General features: G+C 36.1%; 1 protein-coding gene across 11 annotated transcripts in view; it reads right to left on the minus strand.

The window, feature by feature from the left end:
• The window catches only part of LOC112971020 (conserved oligomeric Golgi complex subunit 5-like), a 159,152-nt gene that overhangs the window by 47,524 nt on the left and 94,284 nt on the right, over positions 1 to 17,344 (minus strand). Inside the window, exon 1 of one of the 11 annotated variants that reach the window (XR_003255231.1) lies at positions 3,152 to 3,364. The exons of the other annotated variants lie outside the window; for them this stretch is intronic. The gene's annotated coding sequence lies outside the window, so the exon portion shown is untranslated. Of the gene's footprint in view, positions 1 to 3,151; positions 3,365 to 17,344 lie in introns of those variants that run through there. 11 annotated transcript variants of the gene reach the window in all.

Consider the following 17,344-nt stretch of genomic DNA (forward strand, 5'->3'; position numbering starts at 1 on the left):
GTTCTTCCAACAGCATTATCCAGCTCTAAGTAAATACATATTTAAACCACAACCTACAATGGAAGATGAAGTTTTAACATCTTGTTGACAACTGGCCAAATTAATGAAGATGAACCTTCCAAAAAAGGTGATACCAGGACCATAAGTGAATTTAAAAATCATCCAGTTGATTCTCAGATAAAACTGTCACTAAACAGTATATAAAGATTTTGGCAAACAGCTAAGTGATGATTCATACCAGAGTGAAGGGATATAAAACATTGATGACTTCTCAATTTTCACCTATTACTTTGTCATAAAAGACAGTTATGTAAAAATATTGTACAGATCAGATGTATTTTCAGGAATACCCATTTATAGAAACTATTTATAAACCACTTTCTTGCACTATCATAAAAACAGGAACAGAAATGATGGGATTACCAGGGCCACAGAATAATAAATCCTTACAAATAGCCACCGGAAAGTGCAGGCTATTTGTTGTGCAGCACAGAAAAGTGCAGTAAAGTACTTGCAAATACTCCATTATCCAGTCACAGATTTTCTGTCTAATTCTGCATTTATGAGTCACAAACACCTACAGGAAAAAAAAGAAGAAGAAATCCAGACACATAATCTGCCAATCCATTTTGATTAACCATTTACACACGCTAGGAGAATTTACACACTGAAGAATTTTACATTTACGAAAATACTGTGCTACAGTTGGACATCAATTACATTAAGCTTCCTAAATTAGCTCTATATAGGGCATGTGCATAATGGCAGAGTGATATAACGCTTTCTATATCACAGCTGAAAGCAAACGAAGTCCACATGATCCTATAATCTCTTTCTAATTCAATACACATATTTTAATAAATGCACACAGTTCCATCAAAATCTGAATGATTGGGATCTTACAGTACAAAGAGACTATCATGTCTATTATTTTCAAGGATTTATAACTCAGCAGTAAAACATTTAAGTCAAAACGTGAAAATAAAACCTTTGTTCCCGAGCAATTTAATTTTAAAAGAAAGCCACTATTTTCTTACTAGCTTACATGGAATAAAGGATGAATTCACTAGTTCAGAATGACTTCTGCACTGACAAATCTTTTTAAATATTTTTCCTGTTAATCCTTCAGGAATCCTTTAGGCAAAGCAATACCTTTATAAAGATTTTTTTTTTTAATTTACCATTTGCATATTCTCCAATATACTAGATACTGTTTTCCATTACTTCCAGTAACAATGAACATGACCATCAACCACTATCAAATATGCTCAGGAACTTAAATGACTGTAAGAAAGTGAAATACTTTGACACTTGATTCCACTATGCTTCTTCAGGATTTCTGCAGGTAATGCCACTGCACACTGTATTTATTTCAGTGATTAATCACTGGCATGCCATAAATTTATTTTAATGCATGAACACTGATGTGTATGCTATTATATATCAGCACTGTGATGAAACAATTAAGTTTTGAAAGGAACTATGAATGTAACAGCACAGAGTGAATCTACCAAGCATAACATTACTAGTAGCACCACTTTTCTATCTTTTTTTTTATCTTCTGTGTGCTTTACTAATAACAAAATGCATTTGATGGTGTTTTCTTTAGCACACCAGGAAGGATGGGGCCCAAGGAGCAAACATCTTGGGATCTAATACGTATTTACATCGTGCTTTGTGTTTTCCATCTGTAAAGTGTGGACAATCGTCCACAATTGAAATCTACGCTAAGGGTATGTTTATTTAGTTACCACTGTATACATCACCAATAACTTGTTTTCAGCATTATGAATAATTAATTCCTTTTAAAAAGGGAAACTTCTGTCAGTGTTTTCTTAAGAAAAAAAAAAAGGAAACACTTAAAAGTAAGATTTTACAGTTAATCTGTCTAATCAATCCTAAGTGACAACATTGCTAGTACAGCATTAGAACAGATTAAATAATTGGGCATTTTTAGGTCCCAGATAATAAACATATTGTAGGATATACAATTGCAAGGCAGAGCCCAGAACTGTATTTTCCTCCATAGTAAAAAACAAGAATATGTATTTTCTTATACAGCTCTCTATATGCTTCTGTCCTCTCCAACTCTGCCTCTAGAGTTGATGCTAGAATCTGAAAAATACTTTTACTTTTTAAATAGCTGATGATTCCCTTTCATTTGAAGCTGTTGTCGTGACAGGTTTCCATAGTGCTTCCCTGCAGCAACCACTGCTTCTGCCTTCTCTATTTCTATTTTAAAAATAAAACTTTGAGTAGCAAAAAAAAGAGAATAAGGAGGGGAAAAAAAGAGGGGGAAAAAAAGGCCTAACTAAATTGCCTCAGCATCATATCCAGAACAGAGGCAGAAAGGAAGCAAAACTGAGAGCTGTCGTGTGCTCTCCCTCCCCCATCTGCAGGTTTAAGTCACTGGAAGAAGAGCAAGCTTAATTTTTAAACCAGTCAGACCACGTTAATTTGTGGATATGAAGCAGCAACAGTGTATTTAATGAAAATTCTGTGAAAAAGCAGTTCTTTTAATGTTTTGAATCTGTTCTAAGTTACAGAGAGGAAAAAACAATCCATTGATTAGAGCTGAGACTCAGGAGCCTAAAACATCATTTCAGTACTGTTCAAGCTCCTAAGTGACTATCAGCAAGTCACTGAGGTCTAAATTCATGAAGTGACTGGAACCCCGATCTTCCCCCACATCAAGCATATGTCATCTACACCGAACTACAGTTGCTCTCCCTTTTAAGCCACGAACATCGCATGCCTCGGGTCTAAAGCATCGTTAGTAAGTAGATCCAAGCTCTAAGCACAAATGAGTTATCTACGCTCCAAGTAAACAGCAGGAGTGTGTATGCTTGTAAAAGATCGCTTTACAGGCCTTAGTGAAAAGCCCTTTAGCAGCCACAGCAGTTTGCCACCATCCCAGCTCTGCCTAGGTCACTCTTTCAGAACGAGAAGCAGGTCAATGGCCTGCCAGCTCAGAATGACGCTGGACTTCATGCCCACTTCTGAAAGAAGGCTTTAACAGTTGTCTTGTGAAACATTAGCACCTTCATTTCTTGCATGACTCGGGCAGCTAAACAACCAGTCACTCACACCTAAGATTCAGGTACCTAGCGTCAGGAAAGGTATTGGTTTGTAAATCCCAGCCAATCAGTACCTGTAAGAGTCCCTGCATATGGGTGCCTAGGTGTAGGAGAAAGGCCGATTCTTCTATAGTCGCAGATCTTTTCCTCATTTCTTATGGTCTGGTTTAAGTATTTGGCTCTTTCCATTCAATACGTGCTCTCACTGAAGATACTCCCTGCCGCAAACCTCAGGCTTGGGTGCGTAATTCACTGTGTACAGAACCTAGATGGCCACAACGGCACTGGGAATGCCACTCCTGCAGCCAGGCACCAAACCCACCGCTGCCGTAATGCCTACCGTGGCGAGACTAGGCACTATAAATCTGGTCCACAGCCTTTATCCCGCTGGGCCTCTGCTCTTCATCCATTAAATACAGATGTTTATACTTCAGCTCTTTCACAAAGATACTGCAAGAATAAAATGAAACAGTAACTGTGTAAAATTCTAGTAGTATGGATTATACATTTATTTAACGTAGACAGGCAGATCAGACTCAGATAAACTTTTATTGAATCAAGCCTTCAGCTCAAAACAGAAATACAGAATGCCAGAGAATATGAACAAAATTTTTTACCATGTGCACCTGGAAACAATGTGCAGTAAATGTAAAACATGGCACAGGGGATTTCTGGAAGACATGTAAAGATTCCTAGATATTGCTACTTGTCTTCCTTCTGCTTGCAGCTTGGGTAACAGAAAATGTACATTTCAAAAGAGATGTTTATTGATTTATCATGAATACAAAGAACTAACCAGATGAAATGTTGCAACTTAGTACTATCTCTGAATAAACTGATCCACTGAAACACTTGCTCACATTTGTAATAGCTGGCACAAGGACTAAACAATATGTAACAGCAGAGAATGTCAGCTAAAAAATTGTATTTTTCTAGTTATATACTAGTAAATGAGGCCACATGGACTGACCAAAAGGAAAGGAATTAAAAGATACATAAAACTATACACAATGTATTTTTTGACACTAGATCAGCTGGTAATACTTTATTCGATGTTAAAGATTCACTTGTTGAGAAAATAAAAGTGAACTTCATACACTTTTACATGATACATAAATAATTTAGTACCTCTATCTACCAAGATAAATATAACAAAGTAGTCCTAGTTTTCTGGTCAGCCAGACATCCTGAATAGAGTTCAAAGTGTCAATTAAATCATGGACTGTTGCCAAATTAGCTGATGACTGAAATCCGCTGCATCTGTTTATAAACATCTAGAGGAATTCCCAGAAACACATATTCAGTATGTAATACTGTCCTTTTTCCTGGGTTCAAATGGATCGCTGGTGTGTAATCCACATTTGTAATAATGGCTTGCTAAGCAAGTTAAGATCAAAACTGTACAATTCCAGTTTTAACACAGTGCCAGCCTCACCACTGGAGAAGAGGTATGGCTGGCAGAACACAGCGCCGGGGAGCTGACAACTGCAGGAACAGTCCACTCTCCCCTTCAGCTTACAGATAATAAATACAGCACCCTACTGATTGTGTAACTGTGTTAATTTCTGCAGCGAATACACGTCTCCATGTATAAATTCCCCTTGCACCTTACTGCTACAGTTCTGGAGCTGCACACAACCTACAGGAGTACTGTGGCTGCCTTCACTGATTTCCAGTATTACTCAGTTTTGCAAAAAACAATCTCTGATGTGTAAATTTAAAAACCTCAAGGTTACATGTTGTGATTATCTTACAAAAAAATGATCTACCATAAGCTGAATTTAAATTTCTAAGATGTGAGCTTCAGTTTACCCCTTGTTTGCATGATTCTGTTACATTTACATCTGCATGCAAACTTTTTAACAGAATCTTATATTTAAAGGGTGTGGAGAGCACAGCACAAATATCTGAACAGCAATTCTTGACTGGATCCCTTAAAATTACTTGTGGTATCTTAGAAGAGATTTAGCCCTCAAAAGAGCAACATAGTTTCTCTTTGATTATACCTAATAACACGTGCAGAGCCTTCCTTGGAGACGTACAAAGTCCCAGTAAACCATGAACATATATCTCTTGGTCCACACTGACCCTATCTCAAGCTCATGTTCTAATTTAAAAGCTTTAGTAAATACTGATAGTTTAAACACACAAATTTATATATCTTTCTGAAAGACTAACATTATTGAAATACATGCTAATTATTTTTATTCAGGAATATAAATTATTCAAGTTTGGTCTCTGCAGCAATCATCAGTGGAGAATCTTTTCTCAGACATCCTCCTTGTTTCCAAGAGCAAAAAAAATCTTCTCTGCCCTATTTAATAGATGTTCTACATAATATTCATTTCCTCAGTACAAACAGTAATTATTTTAATATTTTTTCTTAATTTAAAACCTGGCACTTTTTTTTTGACAAATTTTTATTTACCAGTTCTCTTTTTAATTTCCTTCACTCTCTGCACTACACAAACATTATCTGGATTTCTCTTATGGTTTGCTCTTCACAGCCAGCCCCTGAAGACCTTGCAGGTAAGTGGGCTCCAGGTAATGTTTATCCAAAAAAAGACACAATTCAAATTTTCAGCATTCCAACAAACCATAACGATTACCTTTTTTTTCCCCTATCTTGAAAGCATGCTGCTGGCCTATGTACATGACAGCGCAAACTGCTGTCAAATAATATCTTTGTACCCATGTCAAATAGTGTGGCAACAGCTTTATGAACTTAATGTGTGAAACAGAACTGAATTGTAGACAAGATGATTTACTTTGTTTATAGTAACAAATATTTTCCTTTACTGAAACTTCCTATTTCTTTCAAAGTCATTAAAAATGTTAACTGTCATTTTGACCATAAAATATAAAGGAACTGGCTAGGTAGGCCACTTATCTTTGTGCTGTTGCAGGAGAGGGCCATGACTCCTACTGTGTGATAAGACTACAGCACAGGTGCCAAGTAAGCATTCTGCGTGTCGGAGACCTGAGGCTTGCTAGAGAGTCGACCTTCGCGTACATTCATGTGAGTTATCTTGTATGTAACCAGAATGCTGGATTATCTCTGTTCATCCCTGGAAAACCTGACATTTCCAGGAAGCTAATAAACTTACTACACAGTTTGGAAAGGATCTTAGGAGTTTTTGAAGTTTACTCTCCTTCCCTAAAACAACTGTATCTACAGATAAAAATACAAGCATCTAAAAAAATACTTACGCAAACTGTTATTCACAAGTTTGGTGTCCCTTTCTCCCCATTTCACTTTCTCTCAAGTTAATCCATACTCTTCTTGAAGTGCTGAATTTAAAACTAGAAACCACAGTGTTGAGTAGAGCACAAGGATCACTCCACATAAACACAGAGTAAAGCCTGTGCTCTACTCAACAAGCTATACTTTTGTTTACAGCTCCCAGTACAATATTTTCCTTGTTGTATTTGTTTGACACCACTGACAAATCCAGAATAACCCCAAGATCCTCTTCTGCTGGGTTATTACCTAGACAGCTGTTTCTACAATATACCCATGCTTTTCTTTCTTCCTTTTTTCTTACTCTCTTCATAGACATAGTAGGTGCAGTCTGCAAATTTTGTAAGTATACTCTTGATTCCATCACCCAGATCATTAATGCAAGCACTGAATAGTGCTAGTCCTAGCACAAATCTCTGCAGCAACACACTTCATGCACTCTTCCATTTTGGAAGTGAATCACACACTGTACCTGGCTTTCCAAGCTGTTTTACACTGACCTTATAGTAGTTTCATGTAGATTATGCTTCCCTCATTTGCTTTTGAAAATGCCACGGTAAAAGTATCATAAGTATTACAGACAAAATATCTTACAGTACTTTCTTCCTTTTTATCTGCTAAACCCAAACATAAACTAACCAGTAAACCAGTCCCTTGAATAGAAGGAACTAAGCTGGCTTGACATGAAGCATTCTTGAAAAATACGTGCGAACCATTATTTAGACGTAGCACATACAGTGTATATTAGGCATGCCTGGGAAACAAAGAAAGTGTGTGTGTTCAGGTATGCAACAAGATTAGAAAGCCTGTGCACAGTGCTACGTCAGGGAAGCACTAGCGATCATCATGAAAGATGCTAGCCTTGAGCAAGCAGCTATCATCAGTACACCATCTATGCAGCACGCAGGGAGGTCTCAGGAGCAGACGTCACATTGGATTGATCATCCTATGGGGCTACATGCGGCCGGCAGACTAAAGGTTCACCATCGCTACAGTACCTGATCCCCAGCTTTTTAAAAGTGAAAAGCACATGTATGTGCTGCTTAAAATCTGTAACCTCCAGAACTACATTGAGGTGAACAGTGTCCTTCTTTTGCGGGAGAACGTTCTGCCCTGATCGCCTCACAGGATTAGAGTATTTGCCTTTTGAAGAAGAGAGCAAGTTACATATCTTCTTTCAGCATCTAATATCTTCTTAGAAAGCCAAACTAGATAGTCTCTAAAATCTGTCCTTTTAAAGATTAAATATGGTAGATTAAAAGTTCTAAAAATAAATGTAAAATCTAGATGTACTTCAGTTAACTCTTTGAACTACTAGTTAGTACCCTAGTCTTTTCCTTGTATTATGCATTCCTATGATGTGCTAACTTTTTTAAATTGTATCTAGTGCATTTTAATGAAACTGTTAGAAGGAAAATTAATAATCAGTCAATACATTTAGGAAGCTAAAAGATTTATTTGTAACCTTCAGAAACCTAGAAAATTAACATGCCAACTTGACTGGGAATGTGAAGAGAAGCATTTAAAAGATTTGTGACCCTCCAAGATGGGTTCCAAACTTAAGGAAAACAGACTATCTACCAATTGCCCCAACACCTAATTACTGACACTGTCCAGCAAAACAACTTTTTAGTGGCAAAGGAACACTGCCCTATTTGTTGGTGCTTTGTTGCTGTTTTGGAGTTCGGTCACCTATCATTTAATACATGACATTCTAATCATTGGCATTACCCCAGTTTTCAGTTCTTCACCTTTGACATGACAGATCTCAATTCACCTGAGGAAGAAGATTCCCACAGTGAAAATGTAACTGTTCAGAATGAGGCAGCAAAAATGCCCATGATAATAAATTAACATTGGGCAATCAATCTCATACAGGAAGTAGCTGTGCTCTTTATTTCAGCATGACAATCTGGTTCGAAAAGCCAGTTGGTGCTAAGCCAGGTTCTCCTCCAGCTGACAGTCCTAAGCACCCTGCCACTGCCTGTCCATCCTCTGCAACGCAAGTGTTGTCCCTGTGTATTTGAAGTCCCTGCATGCATCCCACTCTACTACATTAATTCTTATGGAAAAAAATTGCTATCTGTTGAAACAGTAATGTTGCATTTTTCAGGAGTGCATCCTCAATGGATAATAGGTATGGTATGCCTGTATTACAACCAGTTTCCATTCCTGATGGCACTAAACAAAGGATAAAAACTATTTGCCTTAAAAAAAATTACTAACAAATAAGTTTCCCCATTTTTTGATTCTTTTAATCAAAATTGCACATCTTCCTACAAAAATGTCCTCTAGCTCTTAGAGATTATACATACAATTGCAGGAATTCTTGAGTCCTATCTGTCATACTCCCCTTTCACCTTAAACATCTACAGCAACTCATGATTCATAGTCTTTCCAGAACGAAATAGTTCTATGACCATGCATGTTTTCATTAACACACAAAGCTGGAGTATGTGTGTGTGCGCACACTACATTATTGTATGTTAATTTGCTCTGAAGACTACAGCTCACTTCACATCTGCAATATTGTGCCAGAGCGGATCACTTCCAGAGAATTCATTTGAGTAATTCCCCATAATTTCCATAACTGACCCTTGATGTAATGTAGAAATCTGAACAGATTTTTGCTCAAATCTTGCCTTTTCCACAAATTTTGTACAAACTTTTTCTACTAAAGTTATACAGCATTTAAAATACAATTAAATCAAAATACTCTGTGCAATATAGTATTCAAAAGTGCTTAAATTTAAGAGAGTTCATCCTCCAGATACAAACTAGTTCCTATCAAACTCAATTACAGATTATGTGCAGAAACTTCTTCTGTTAAGATGCAAAAAGAAAAACATATTTCCCACAAGTTTTTATTTTCTTCTCTTTTCTACACAGAAGTGTATCAAACACTCCAAAATGCATTAAAAAAAGCAAACCCAAGGCATATACATGACCATTAGTTTCTGTGCCTCTGATAGCTCATCTTGAATTCAGATGAATCAGAAATAAGCTAAAAATATTGGTTATCATGGAAAAAAACTGCATAATAGTCTTTCATGTTTTAGCATTTCAGAGTAAGAGCTTGAAATAGTATTCCACCCACACTCAGAAAATTGAAGATATGCAAAAATTCCCACGTGCAACTTTGTTATCTATCTATTATTGAGTGGCAAAATGACAACATTGGCAAAATTTTGCCATTTTTGGTAATGAAGTGGGAAAGCAAATGAATTGGCTTCAATCCTGAGTTTTCTAGTGAACAGCTGGGAAGGAGGAGGCAAACAGCAGCATTCCAAAAGTCAAACTGAAAAGGATGAGCCATGGATGGAGAAAAAGTAGAAAGAGTGCCCAACTCTGGCATAATATAAAAGGGACAAAACAAAAAAATAAATAATCAAAGCTATGGTCCTACCAATAACAACTTTGAGTGGTTATAGTTTATATTTCTCTCTTAGCTTAGGTGAACAAACACCTTGCAGAAAGATAGCATACCATATATTATCATGTTACCTCCATTTCTGCAGCAAATAGATATTTTTAAGTAATAAATATAAACATAAGTGATATTGCCTTAAAATATCTATAATTTCCTTGGAAATTAACTAGAATAACACAATTTTAATTATCTATACATTACAGGCACTTATCTCAAGGCAAATTTGGTACTAGTCTGTGGTTATCTTGTTAAACCTAGACTCACTGTGGTTTGGATTTTATACTCCATTTAATAAACATTTTTCCCCTTTGCACAGCTACAGCATCTGCAACTGTTCTATACAGGGTTAGCTTTATTTACTGCTGTCTTATAATACAGTTGGTGACACAACTCTCTAGGACTACTGTCAAAATGTAGTTAAAGTTACACATGCATAACTAACAAAACACGCATACTGCACAACATTAAGGTTTTTAAATATTTAAATGTTGCTGTTGCATCTATGTTAATTAAGAAATCGATGATTTAGAAACAGAAAAAGATACCAGCATGGACTCCCACACACAAACGTTGCTTCATAATAGCTCCTGTGGACAACAGTGTCTTCAACACCTTTATCTCTGACCCCAGTGACTGTCTATGGAATAGTACTCGGCAGTAACACAATACCATGATCCTGCAGGATCAATACTCCCCAGTACTTCTACTGACTCAGTGCGTGACCTTCAGCAGCAATTCAGTTAAATCTGTTTGACTATCTCTAAAACAATTTTAAAAGGTTTCTGCACTTTCCAGGGTATTTTTTTACATTCTCACACCACTTGCAGGTCTGTAGTAAAGCAGCAAATAAATCAGTTCTCAGACTTAGAATACTTGCCTATAACAGACCAGAATCCATGTTCTTCTCCAGAGGACAACTGGCTCGACACATCACCTAGATACCACCTAAGGATAAAGGATCAGGTATCTCTTCCTTTTCAAGTCCTACAGGATTCTCTAACAGCTGGCAGACTAGTCTTGCTCTTATGCTGAAGGTACAACTGATTGATCAAAAGACAGATTTGGGAAGGAATATTTCTCAAAGCTGAATAGGATTATTTTTTGTAGAATTATTCCTTCTGCAGAGTGCTTGCTAGGGCATATTTCACCCTGTCAGTTCCTTGACACACAGATGTCTGGATCATTGCCCTGGTCACGGCACATCTCTTGAGGATAAAATGCTTCAGCTGAAGTAATGTAAAGTTTAGGAGGTCAGATACGGTTATCTAATGGTATTTCCTGGCTTGGATCTATTTCACTGTCATATAATAAACTGAATCATTTGAAATATTCAGTTGGTACTGATTACTCAAAGTTAAGTACAAATCAAATAATTCTGCTCAGGAAGAAGCGATCTAGAAGATGACCTAAGAGTATTTCTTTAAAATTGGATATAGTCGATCATTAATATATAGCAGTCAGTGTATCTTCAAGTCATCTCACGTTATTTTTAAAAAACAAAATTCCAGAGGGGAAACTTTACAAAACAGCTTACTAAAGAATGGTCAGTGGCTGAACCAATTTAAAATAGCTCATTTGATAGCATGGTTAATCATAGCCCGTAAAAATGTTTGCTAAAGTGTGTTTTCTTTGGGTTTTCTAGAGGTGGAAATATGTGGGATATTCATAAACCTCTGAAAGTCATTACAAGAGAATATAAACACTTCATTCAGTGTTCTGACTCCAGTAAAATAGCATCAGGCCAACTGAGGCAAGTTGTCAATATATTTAAAATACAACAGGTTTATTGAAAACCAGCTATCAACAATTAAGCAGCACTAAAATGTGAAGGCAGTCTACAGCACAGGATATGTTCAGTCAACAGGCTGTGAGAGGGTCAGGGCAGGGAGGACTGGTTTACAAGCCATACAAAATGTACAAAATAAAACTGTAGAAACACCTATCAGCCTTTTACCACCTGATAGCAAGCTATCGTGTAACACCGCATGCAGTGAAGAAGTGGACAGGTAGAATTAAGCCAAAGAAAGAACTACATACAGTTTAATTTTTCAAGTTGTAAGAAGATTAATAAACAGATAAAAGCTTCTTCGTTACAGAAGCACTATATCCCTTTAACCTCTTGCTTGCGAAAGTCAGTAACACACTGACATCATGGTAATATCTGGAAGTATCCACAGCTTCCCGGACATTTCTCTGGCATGTTTCTGACCCTCTTGAGAGATTCTGGGTCTAGATTTTCATTTACAACCTCTCCTACAGGCGTTCTATCCCTTGATTAAGCCTGAAGACAAAAGTTTATGCCATCCTTCACACACTCAGGACAGCAATAGCAGTAAAGGCTCGCTATCTGCAATAGAAGGAGACGTTTGTCTCTTCCTAACAGACAGCAGCCACTCAAGAATATTTTAGATCTTTTGCTGCAAGGCAAACTCACTCTTTACCCAGTTCTGTGCTTTAGTGTTCTTCCATATGTTGATATTAATATCAAGTTCTACAGTATCAACCCATTTATCATCATCTGAACAGAAATTCCCTGATTACAGTAATTTGGGCTTTTTTTCCCTGAATTAAATTCTGGTTCATAATCCTCTTCCCTGCAGAGGGATCTGTTAGCAAAATACACTAAGAAGTTGGTCTTCATATTCACCCATCATTTAGAAAGGAGGGTCATAGAAACAAAAATTTGGTTTTAATTTGAAAAGATGAAGTGCACAGTCTGCACTGTATTCCAGAAATGTATCTTTCTAGAGTGGTAGACTATGATTTTTTTTTTTGACAAACTGAAGACAAACTCTGGCAATAATTCCTGTGATCTAGTGTCAGCCAAAAAAAAAAAAAATCCTCCATTTGCCTTACCGACCTCTCCTGTTTCTTTAGGGAGGTTATGAATCCTTGTTCATTATCCTTGTTTGCTGACGGAGCACATAAGGTAGCACTGCAGAAATTATCATTTCTTATTGATCATTTGAACTTTGCCTGTTGAATTATTACCTCAGGGAGAATGCTGGTGTCTGTTTAAATAAAAAAATCTCAAGGACAATATAAATATTCTTTAACCTTCTAAAGGATTAAAGGATGATTTGATAATACAAGGATAAATTCTAAAATACATTGGCTTCTCCTCATGGCCTAAGTATCGCATGGTCCTACACATCTATTCCAAAGCAGCTATGAGAATTGAGAGAGCAACCCTTATCCTGATCTAGTACAGCAAATTGAGCTGTCTAACATTACTCTCTGTGGAGATCCATATATCATGTATCATCTTTCACCCTGCAATGATGATAATGATTGAAAGAATCTGGAATAAAAGTATCTTATTCTGACCCAAGTAAGGCAGTGAATTTCATTAATGGGCTTTAAGATGACTCTCCAAGGAAATGCAATTTAAACATGAACACATATGCCACAAAATAACTTGTCTGAAAAACCAAAACCAGCATTTTCAGTGCTCAGTCTTGTTTCTAGGATATGCTTTAAGTCTTAAAGCTACATCTAAAAGGGCTCAAGAGAGCACAAAAAACAGCTAGATCCCAAGCCAAAAAAAATTCTAATTTGCATTCGTTCATAGTCAGATCCATTCTCTTATATGGCTGCAGCCAAAAGGAATATATATTTGCTTACACTCCAATCAATATCAGATTTTCCCTCCTAACAAAAACAACACAAAAATTGTACATGCAGGATACGGATACTTAACTCTTGCAGAAATTTGCCATTTCAAAGCTCCAAAGGGTTGGGTTCGGCTAATTGTCAGAACAAGATACAAAGCAAGTTGTCCCTATGAGCATTATGACCGAGTGTACTTTATTTTTAAAGCAAATTGTAAAAATAATTAACTGAAGCTTTTCTTAATGACACAAAAGTGTGGATAGCAGTTCAAGCAAATACAACACACTAGTGATTTTACATTAACATGAGCGTAAAAGATCCACTGAAATTTTTAAGAGTGACAGATCCCTATATGGATCCCTACACTTTATCTGGGATACAGAGATCTCTTCAGAGATTTTTCATATTTTAATGGAATTACTGTACACAAATGACACATGAAAATTTCTGAAATTTACATTTTAAACTTCACTGTCTCAGAGATGTCCTGTATTAACTTCTAATGCACAGCCAGTAGATATTAACATCTATTAACATCAGTAGATATTAACATTAGGTGTTAATATCTAACAAAACAATTATCTTACTGTTAAGCTGCGACAGTCGTAACAAGCACGTTGTAGAAGTTGCTACCAATAGACAGACCTGGCTGGAAAAAATATTTCTTTTGTATTTACAGAGGAGGACAGTTTTCTCCAAGATTGCAGTAGGGACTAAAATAAAATATTTCTATATTTTTTCTGGGATCACTGAAAAACTTTTACCACAATGTGCTACTAACTTGACAAATTAAAGGTTCAAAATTTCAGAACTAATCCTAAATCAGCAACAGTAACTTAGTCTCATGCTGCCTGCTGTTGGTGGTGTTCAAAGATATTTGATTTAATTACACTGGACGCAAAGTTACTTTCTCACTGTTTTCTTAAATTAAGGGCTTTTAATATCTAGAGTTGAAAGTGTCAATTCTACGTAGGCTAGAAAACTTTTGACACAAGATGGTTACTAATCTGGAAAATTTTGTTTTTTCTGTGAAGGTACTCATACCAAACAAAGCAGTAAATGAAAGTATGTTGTTTATCAGTTGCCCAAACAGGCCAGCTTTTTTTTTCTTTTTTTTTTAATATATCTTTAAGCAGGACTTTCATAACTAGATAGCTAATTTAACATTAAATAAGAACTTTTTTGCTCCATATTGCTATCCATTCTAGATCAGGTTCAAGATCCATCTACACCAATACTTCCTCTCCGCTAATGGATTCAGAAATTATTAAAGAATCAGATACAGTTAAAAGTTTTCCAACAGGACCGTTTTCCATCAAACATATGTATGTAAAAAGGTTAAGCTTTTTGAATAGATGCTGTCATTGATTTAAAAATCAAAAATTAAGACAAATTTTGATTAGTCTTTTTAATAAAGAATTACCAAATTTTCAATTTCAAAATATTTGTGTCCATATTTTACTGTTATTTAATAGAATATAGTATGAAAATAGAAATATAAAAATCAAAATCAGTGTTTTAATTGCACCTGAAGGAAATGTGTGTGTCTCTGATTTCTTTTCCCTCTCTGAAGCCTCAATTTGACAGACTTCTTCCTGTTTCATTTGATCTTGTTTTGAAATTAAGTTTCCCACTTGCAAAGGTTCTGATTAATCCCAACGAATAAAGGAACTCTAAAAAACTTTACAGAGAAATACACCTCCCAAAGTACAGCTCAGCTTAAACTATATTAAATCAAGATTATTAGAATTATTTAAATATATTTAAAATGTGTAAATTTTGGCCAGCTTTATGGAAACAGGAAAGTTTAAAGGATTCCACTTTCTGCCTTCTCTGCATCAGTCACTGTCTTACGTACTTACATATATTTTATTTGCCAAATTTATTTGTCTGTTCTAAACTAAATAAGCTCAATATTTTTAAGCTTTCTTCTTTTGAGATTTTTCGTACTCCTAAACCTTTCTTGTGCTCTTTCTGAAATCCTTCTGAATGCTGTTACTGCAACAGAATGAGCAGGACAGCTTAGAGTATTCTGAATGTGGGCATATCCCAGTTTACACAGTTACATGAATATTTTCTACACCCCTGTATTTTGTTTGCTTTGGGGAAAAGTAGATGCATTTTCCCCAACATGATCTGCAGTGAATTAAAAGGAGGATAAGAAAAGAAAGGAGTTTCTCAGCAACGTCTTCAACGTCTTTAACTGTTCCCTCAACTGGCAGGACCAGCAATCTTTGGCTTTGTGCTTATGATAACCTTCAAGAATGCATTGTTGCTTATCGTATCTTTAGATAATTACTCTTAAAAAAACCTTTAACCTTCATGATTTCTACCATATTTCTTCCTGTAACACACATTTATGTACATTATGTACAAAAAGACACATTCCTTAAAAGTTGCAAAGTTACAATTACCAGGAAAACAGGTTTCTAAAACAGTTCAACAGGGTCACAGCTGTAAGTAAAGATAAACCTTGCTATCTTGCTTTCAAGAAAATGACTATTAGATGCAAAGATTCCAAAGTCAAAGATTCAAACTCCTCTGAACAAACAGGAAATCAAATTCCAGCATTGAAAGCCCCCCCAAAAACACAGTAGCCTCTATTTTCCACCTCCAGGATTCATTCACAGATTTTTACCTGCATGAGTAGACAGAAAAAGTAAAAACAGAAGTAAATGTGACTTGAACAATTTAGGGCTTAAATCACATTATAAGAACACAAGAACTGTTAGATAGCAACTGCCTACCTAATCCATTAACCAGTCTTCAGTGCGGTGACTTCCAAAAAACGAAAACAGAAACCCTACAATGAATCATGGAATAACCTGATCCTACATGTCAGGAGACAGTGGGAAGCTCTTTCAGAATGCAAACGCTTCCACATCCAGCTTAACGGGTGGTCAGGAACCGTCTTCATACATCAATTACTTGAATTAAAAAAAAAAAAAAAAAAGTAGTAGTTCCAGAGTAGATGATGTTGGTTCCATTTAGCTGCGTCTCATTTGGCTGACAGAAAAGCAACCATAGTAGCCCACAAAAGCATCTGTTCCCACTCCTTAACTGGATGTGCCAAGCTACATAGAGAAGTAAAACACTATGATGTAGAATAATATGCTCTGTAGCTAACAAATGACCTAAGCTTTTCCTAGACACTTGCTCTAATTTATTATGGAAGAATTCTGCTAGTCATTTACAACTGGCACATAACCGACCTTAGAAAGTGTATTTCAGCTTCAGCATTTCTTGAAATCTTATTTTCTTTAATCCATCTGATCTACAGGAGTTCTATCATAAGTATTAATTCTATTCTTAAAATAACTGGCAACGGTGGGGGTTGAAGGAAGAAAGCTCGCTGATTCATTGCAAACATATTACAGAATAATTACTATTGTTCTCCATGAATGATACAGGCTGTTAATGTTTTCATTATCCAACCTGTAGTACTTTAAGAACATGTTCTACATTTAGTGATTGCAGGTTTATCAATTAAAGTATACTCTACTAATAACTTCCAGGAAACACCTAATTGCCAGCATACTTGAGCAAATACTCAGAAACTTGAGCTGAAATCCAAGCAAAACCTTGAGGAGTTTAAAGCTCTCATATAACCAAGTCATTAACACTAACAGTATTCTAAAATGAGCATCTCATATATTAAGTTTCTGTTCTTGAAAACCGGATCATCAAATAGCACTGTAATACTATGTAGTCTTATTGCCACAAAGTAATAATTTATTTACATTTGACTGCACAGTTAAATTGCATTTTGATATGCATAAGGAAATTTTAATATGGTGCTAAATAATGGCCAAGATGGCTTTGTCAAAACCAAATCATGCCAAACCAAAGTAATTTATTTCTGTGACAGAAAAACATACCTTTGAATGGGAAAGATACAATAGGTTTTGATTTGAAGCAAGGCTGACACTGTTTTATGCAACCTTCTCATAAGTAAGCCAGGAAAGCATGGCCTAGATTGAACTG

Source organism: Apteryx rowi, unplaced genomic scaffold (genome assembly GCF_003343035.1).
Source record: "Apteryx rowi isolate R43461 unplaced genomic scaffold, aptRow1 scaffold_423, whole genome shotgun sequence".
NCBI classification, from domain to species: Eukaryota; Metazoa; Chordata; class Aves; order Apterygiformes; family Apterygidae; genus Apteryx; species Apteryx rowi.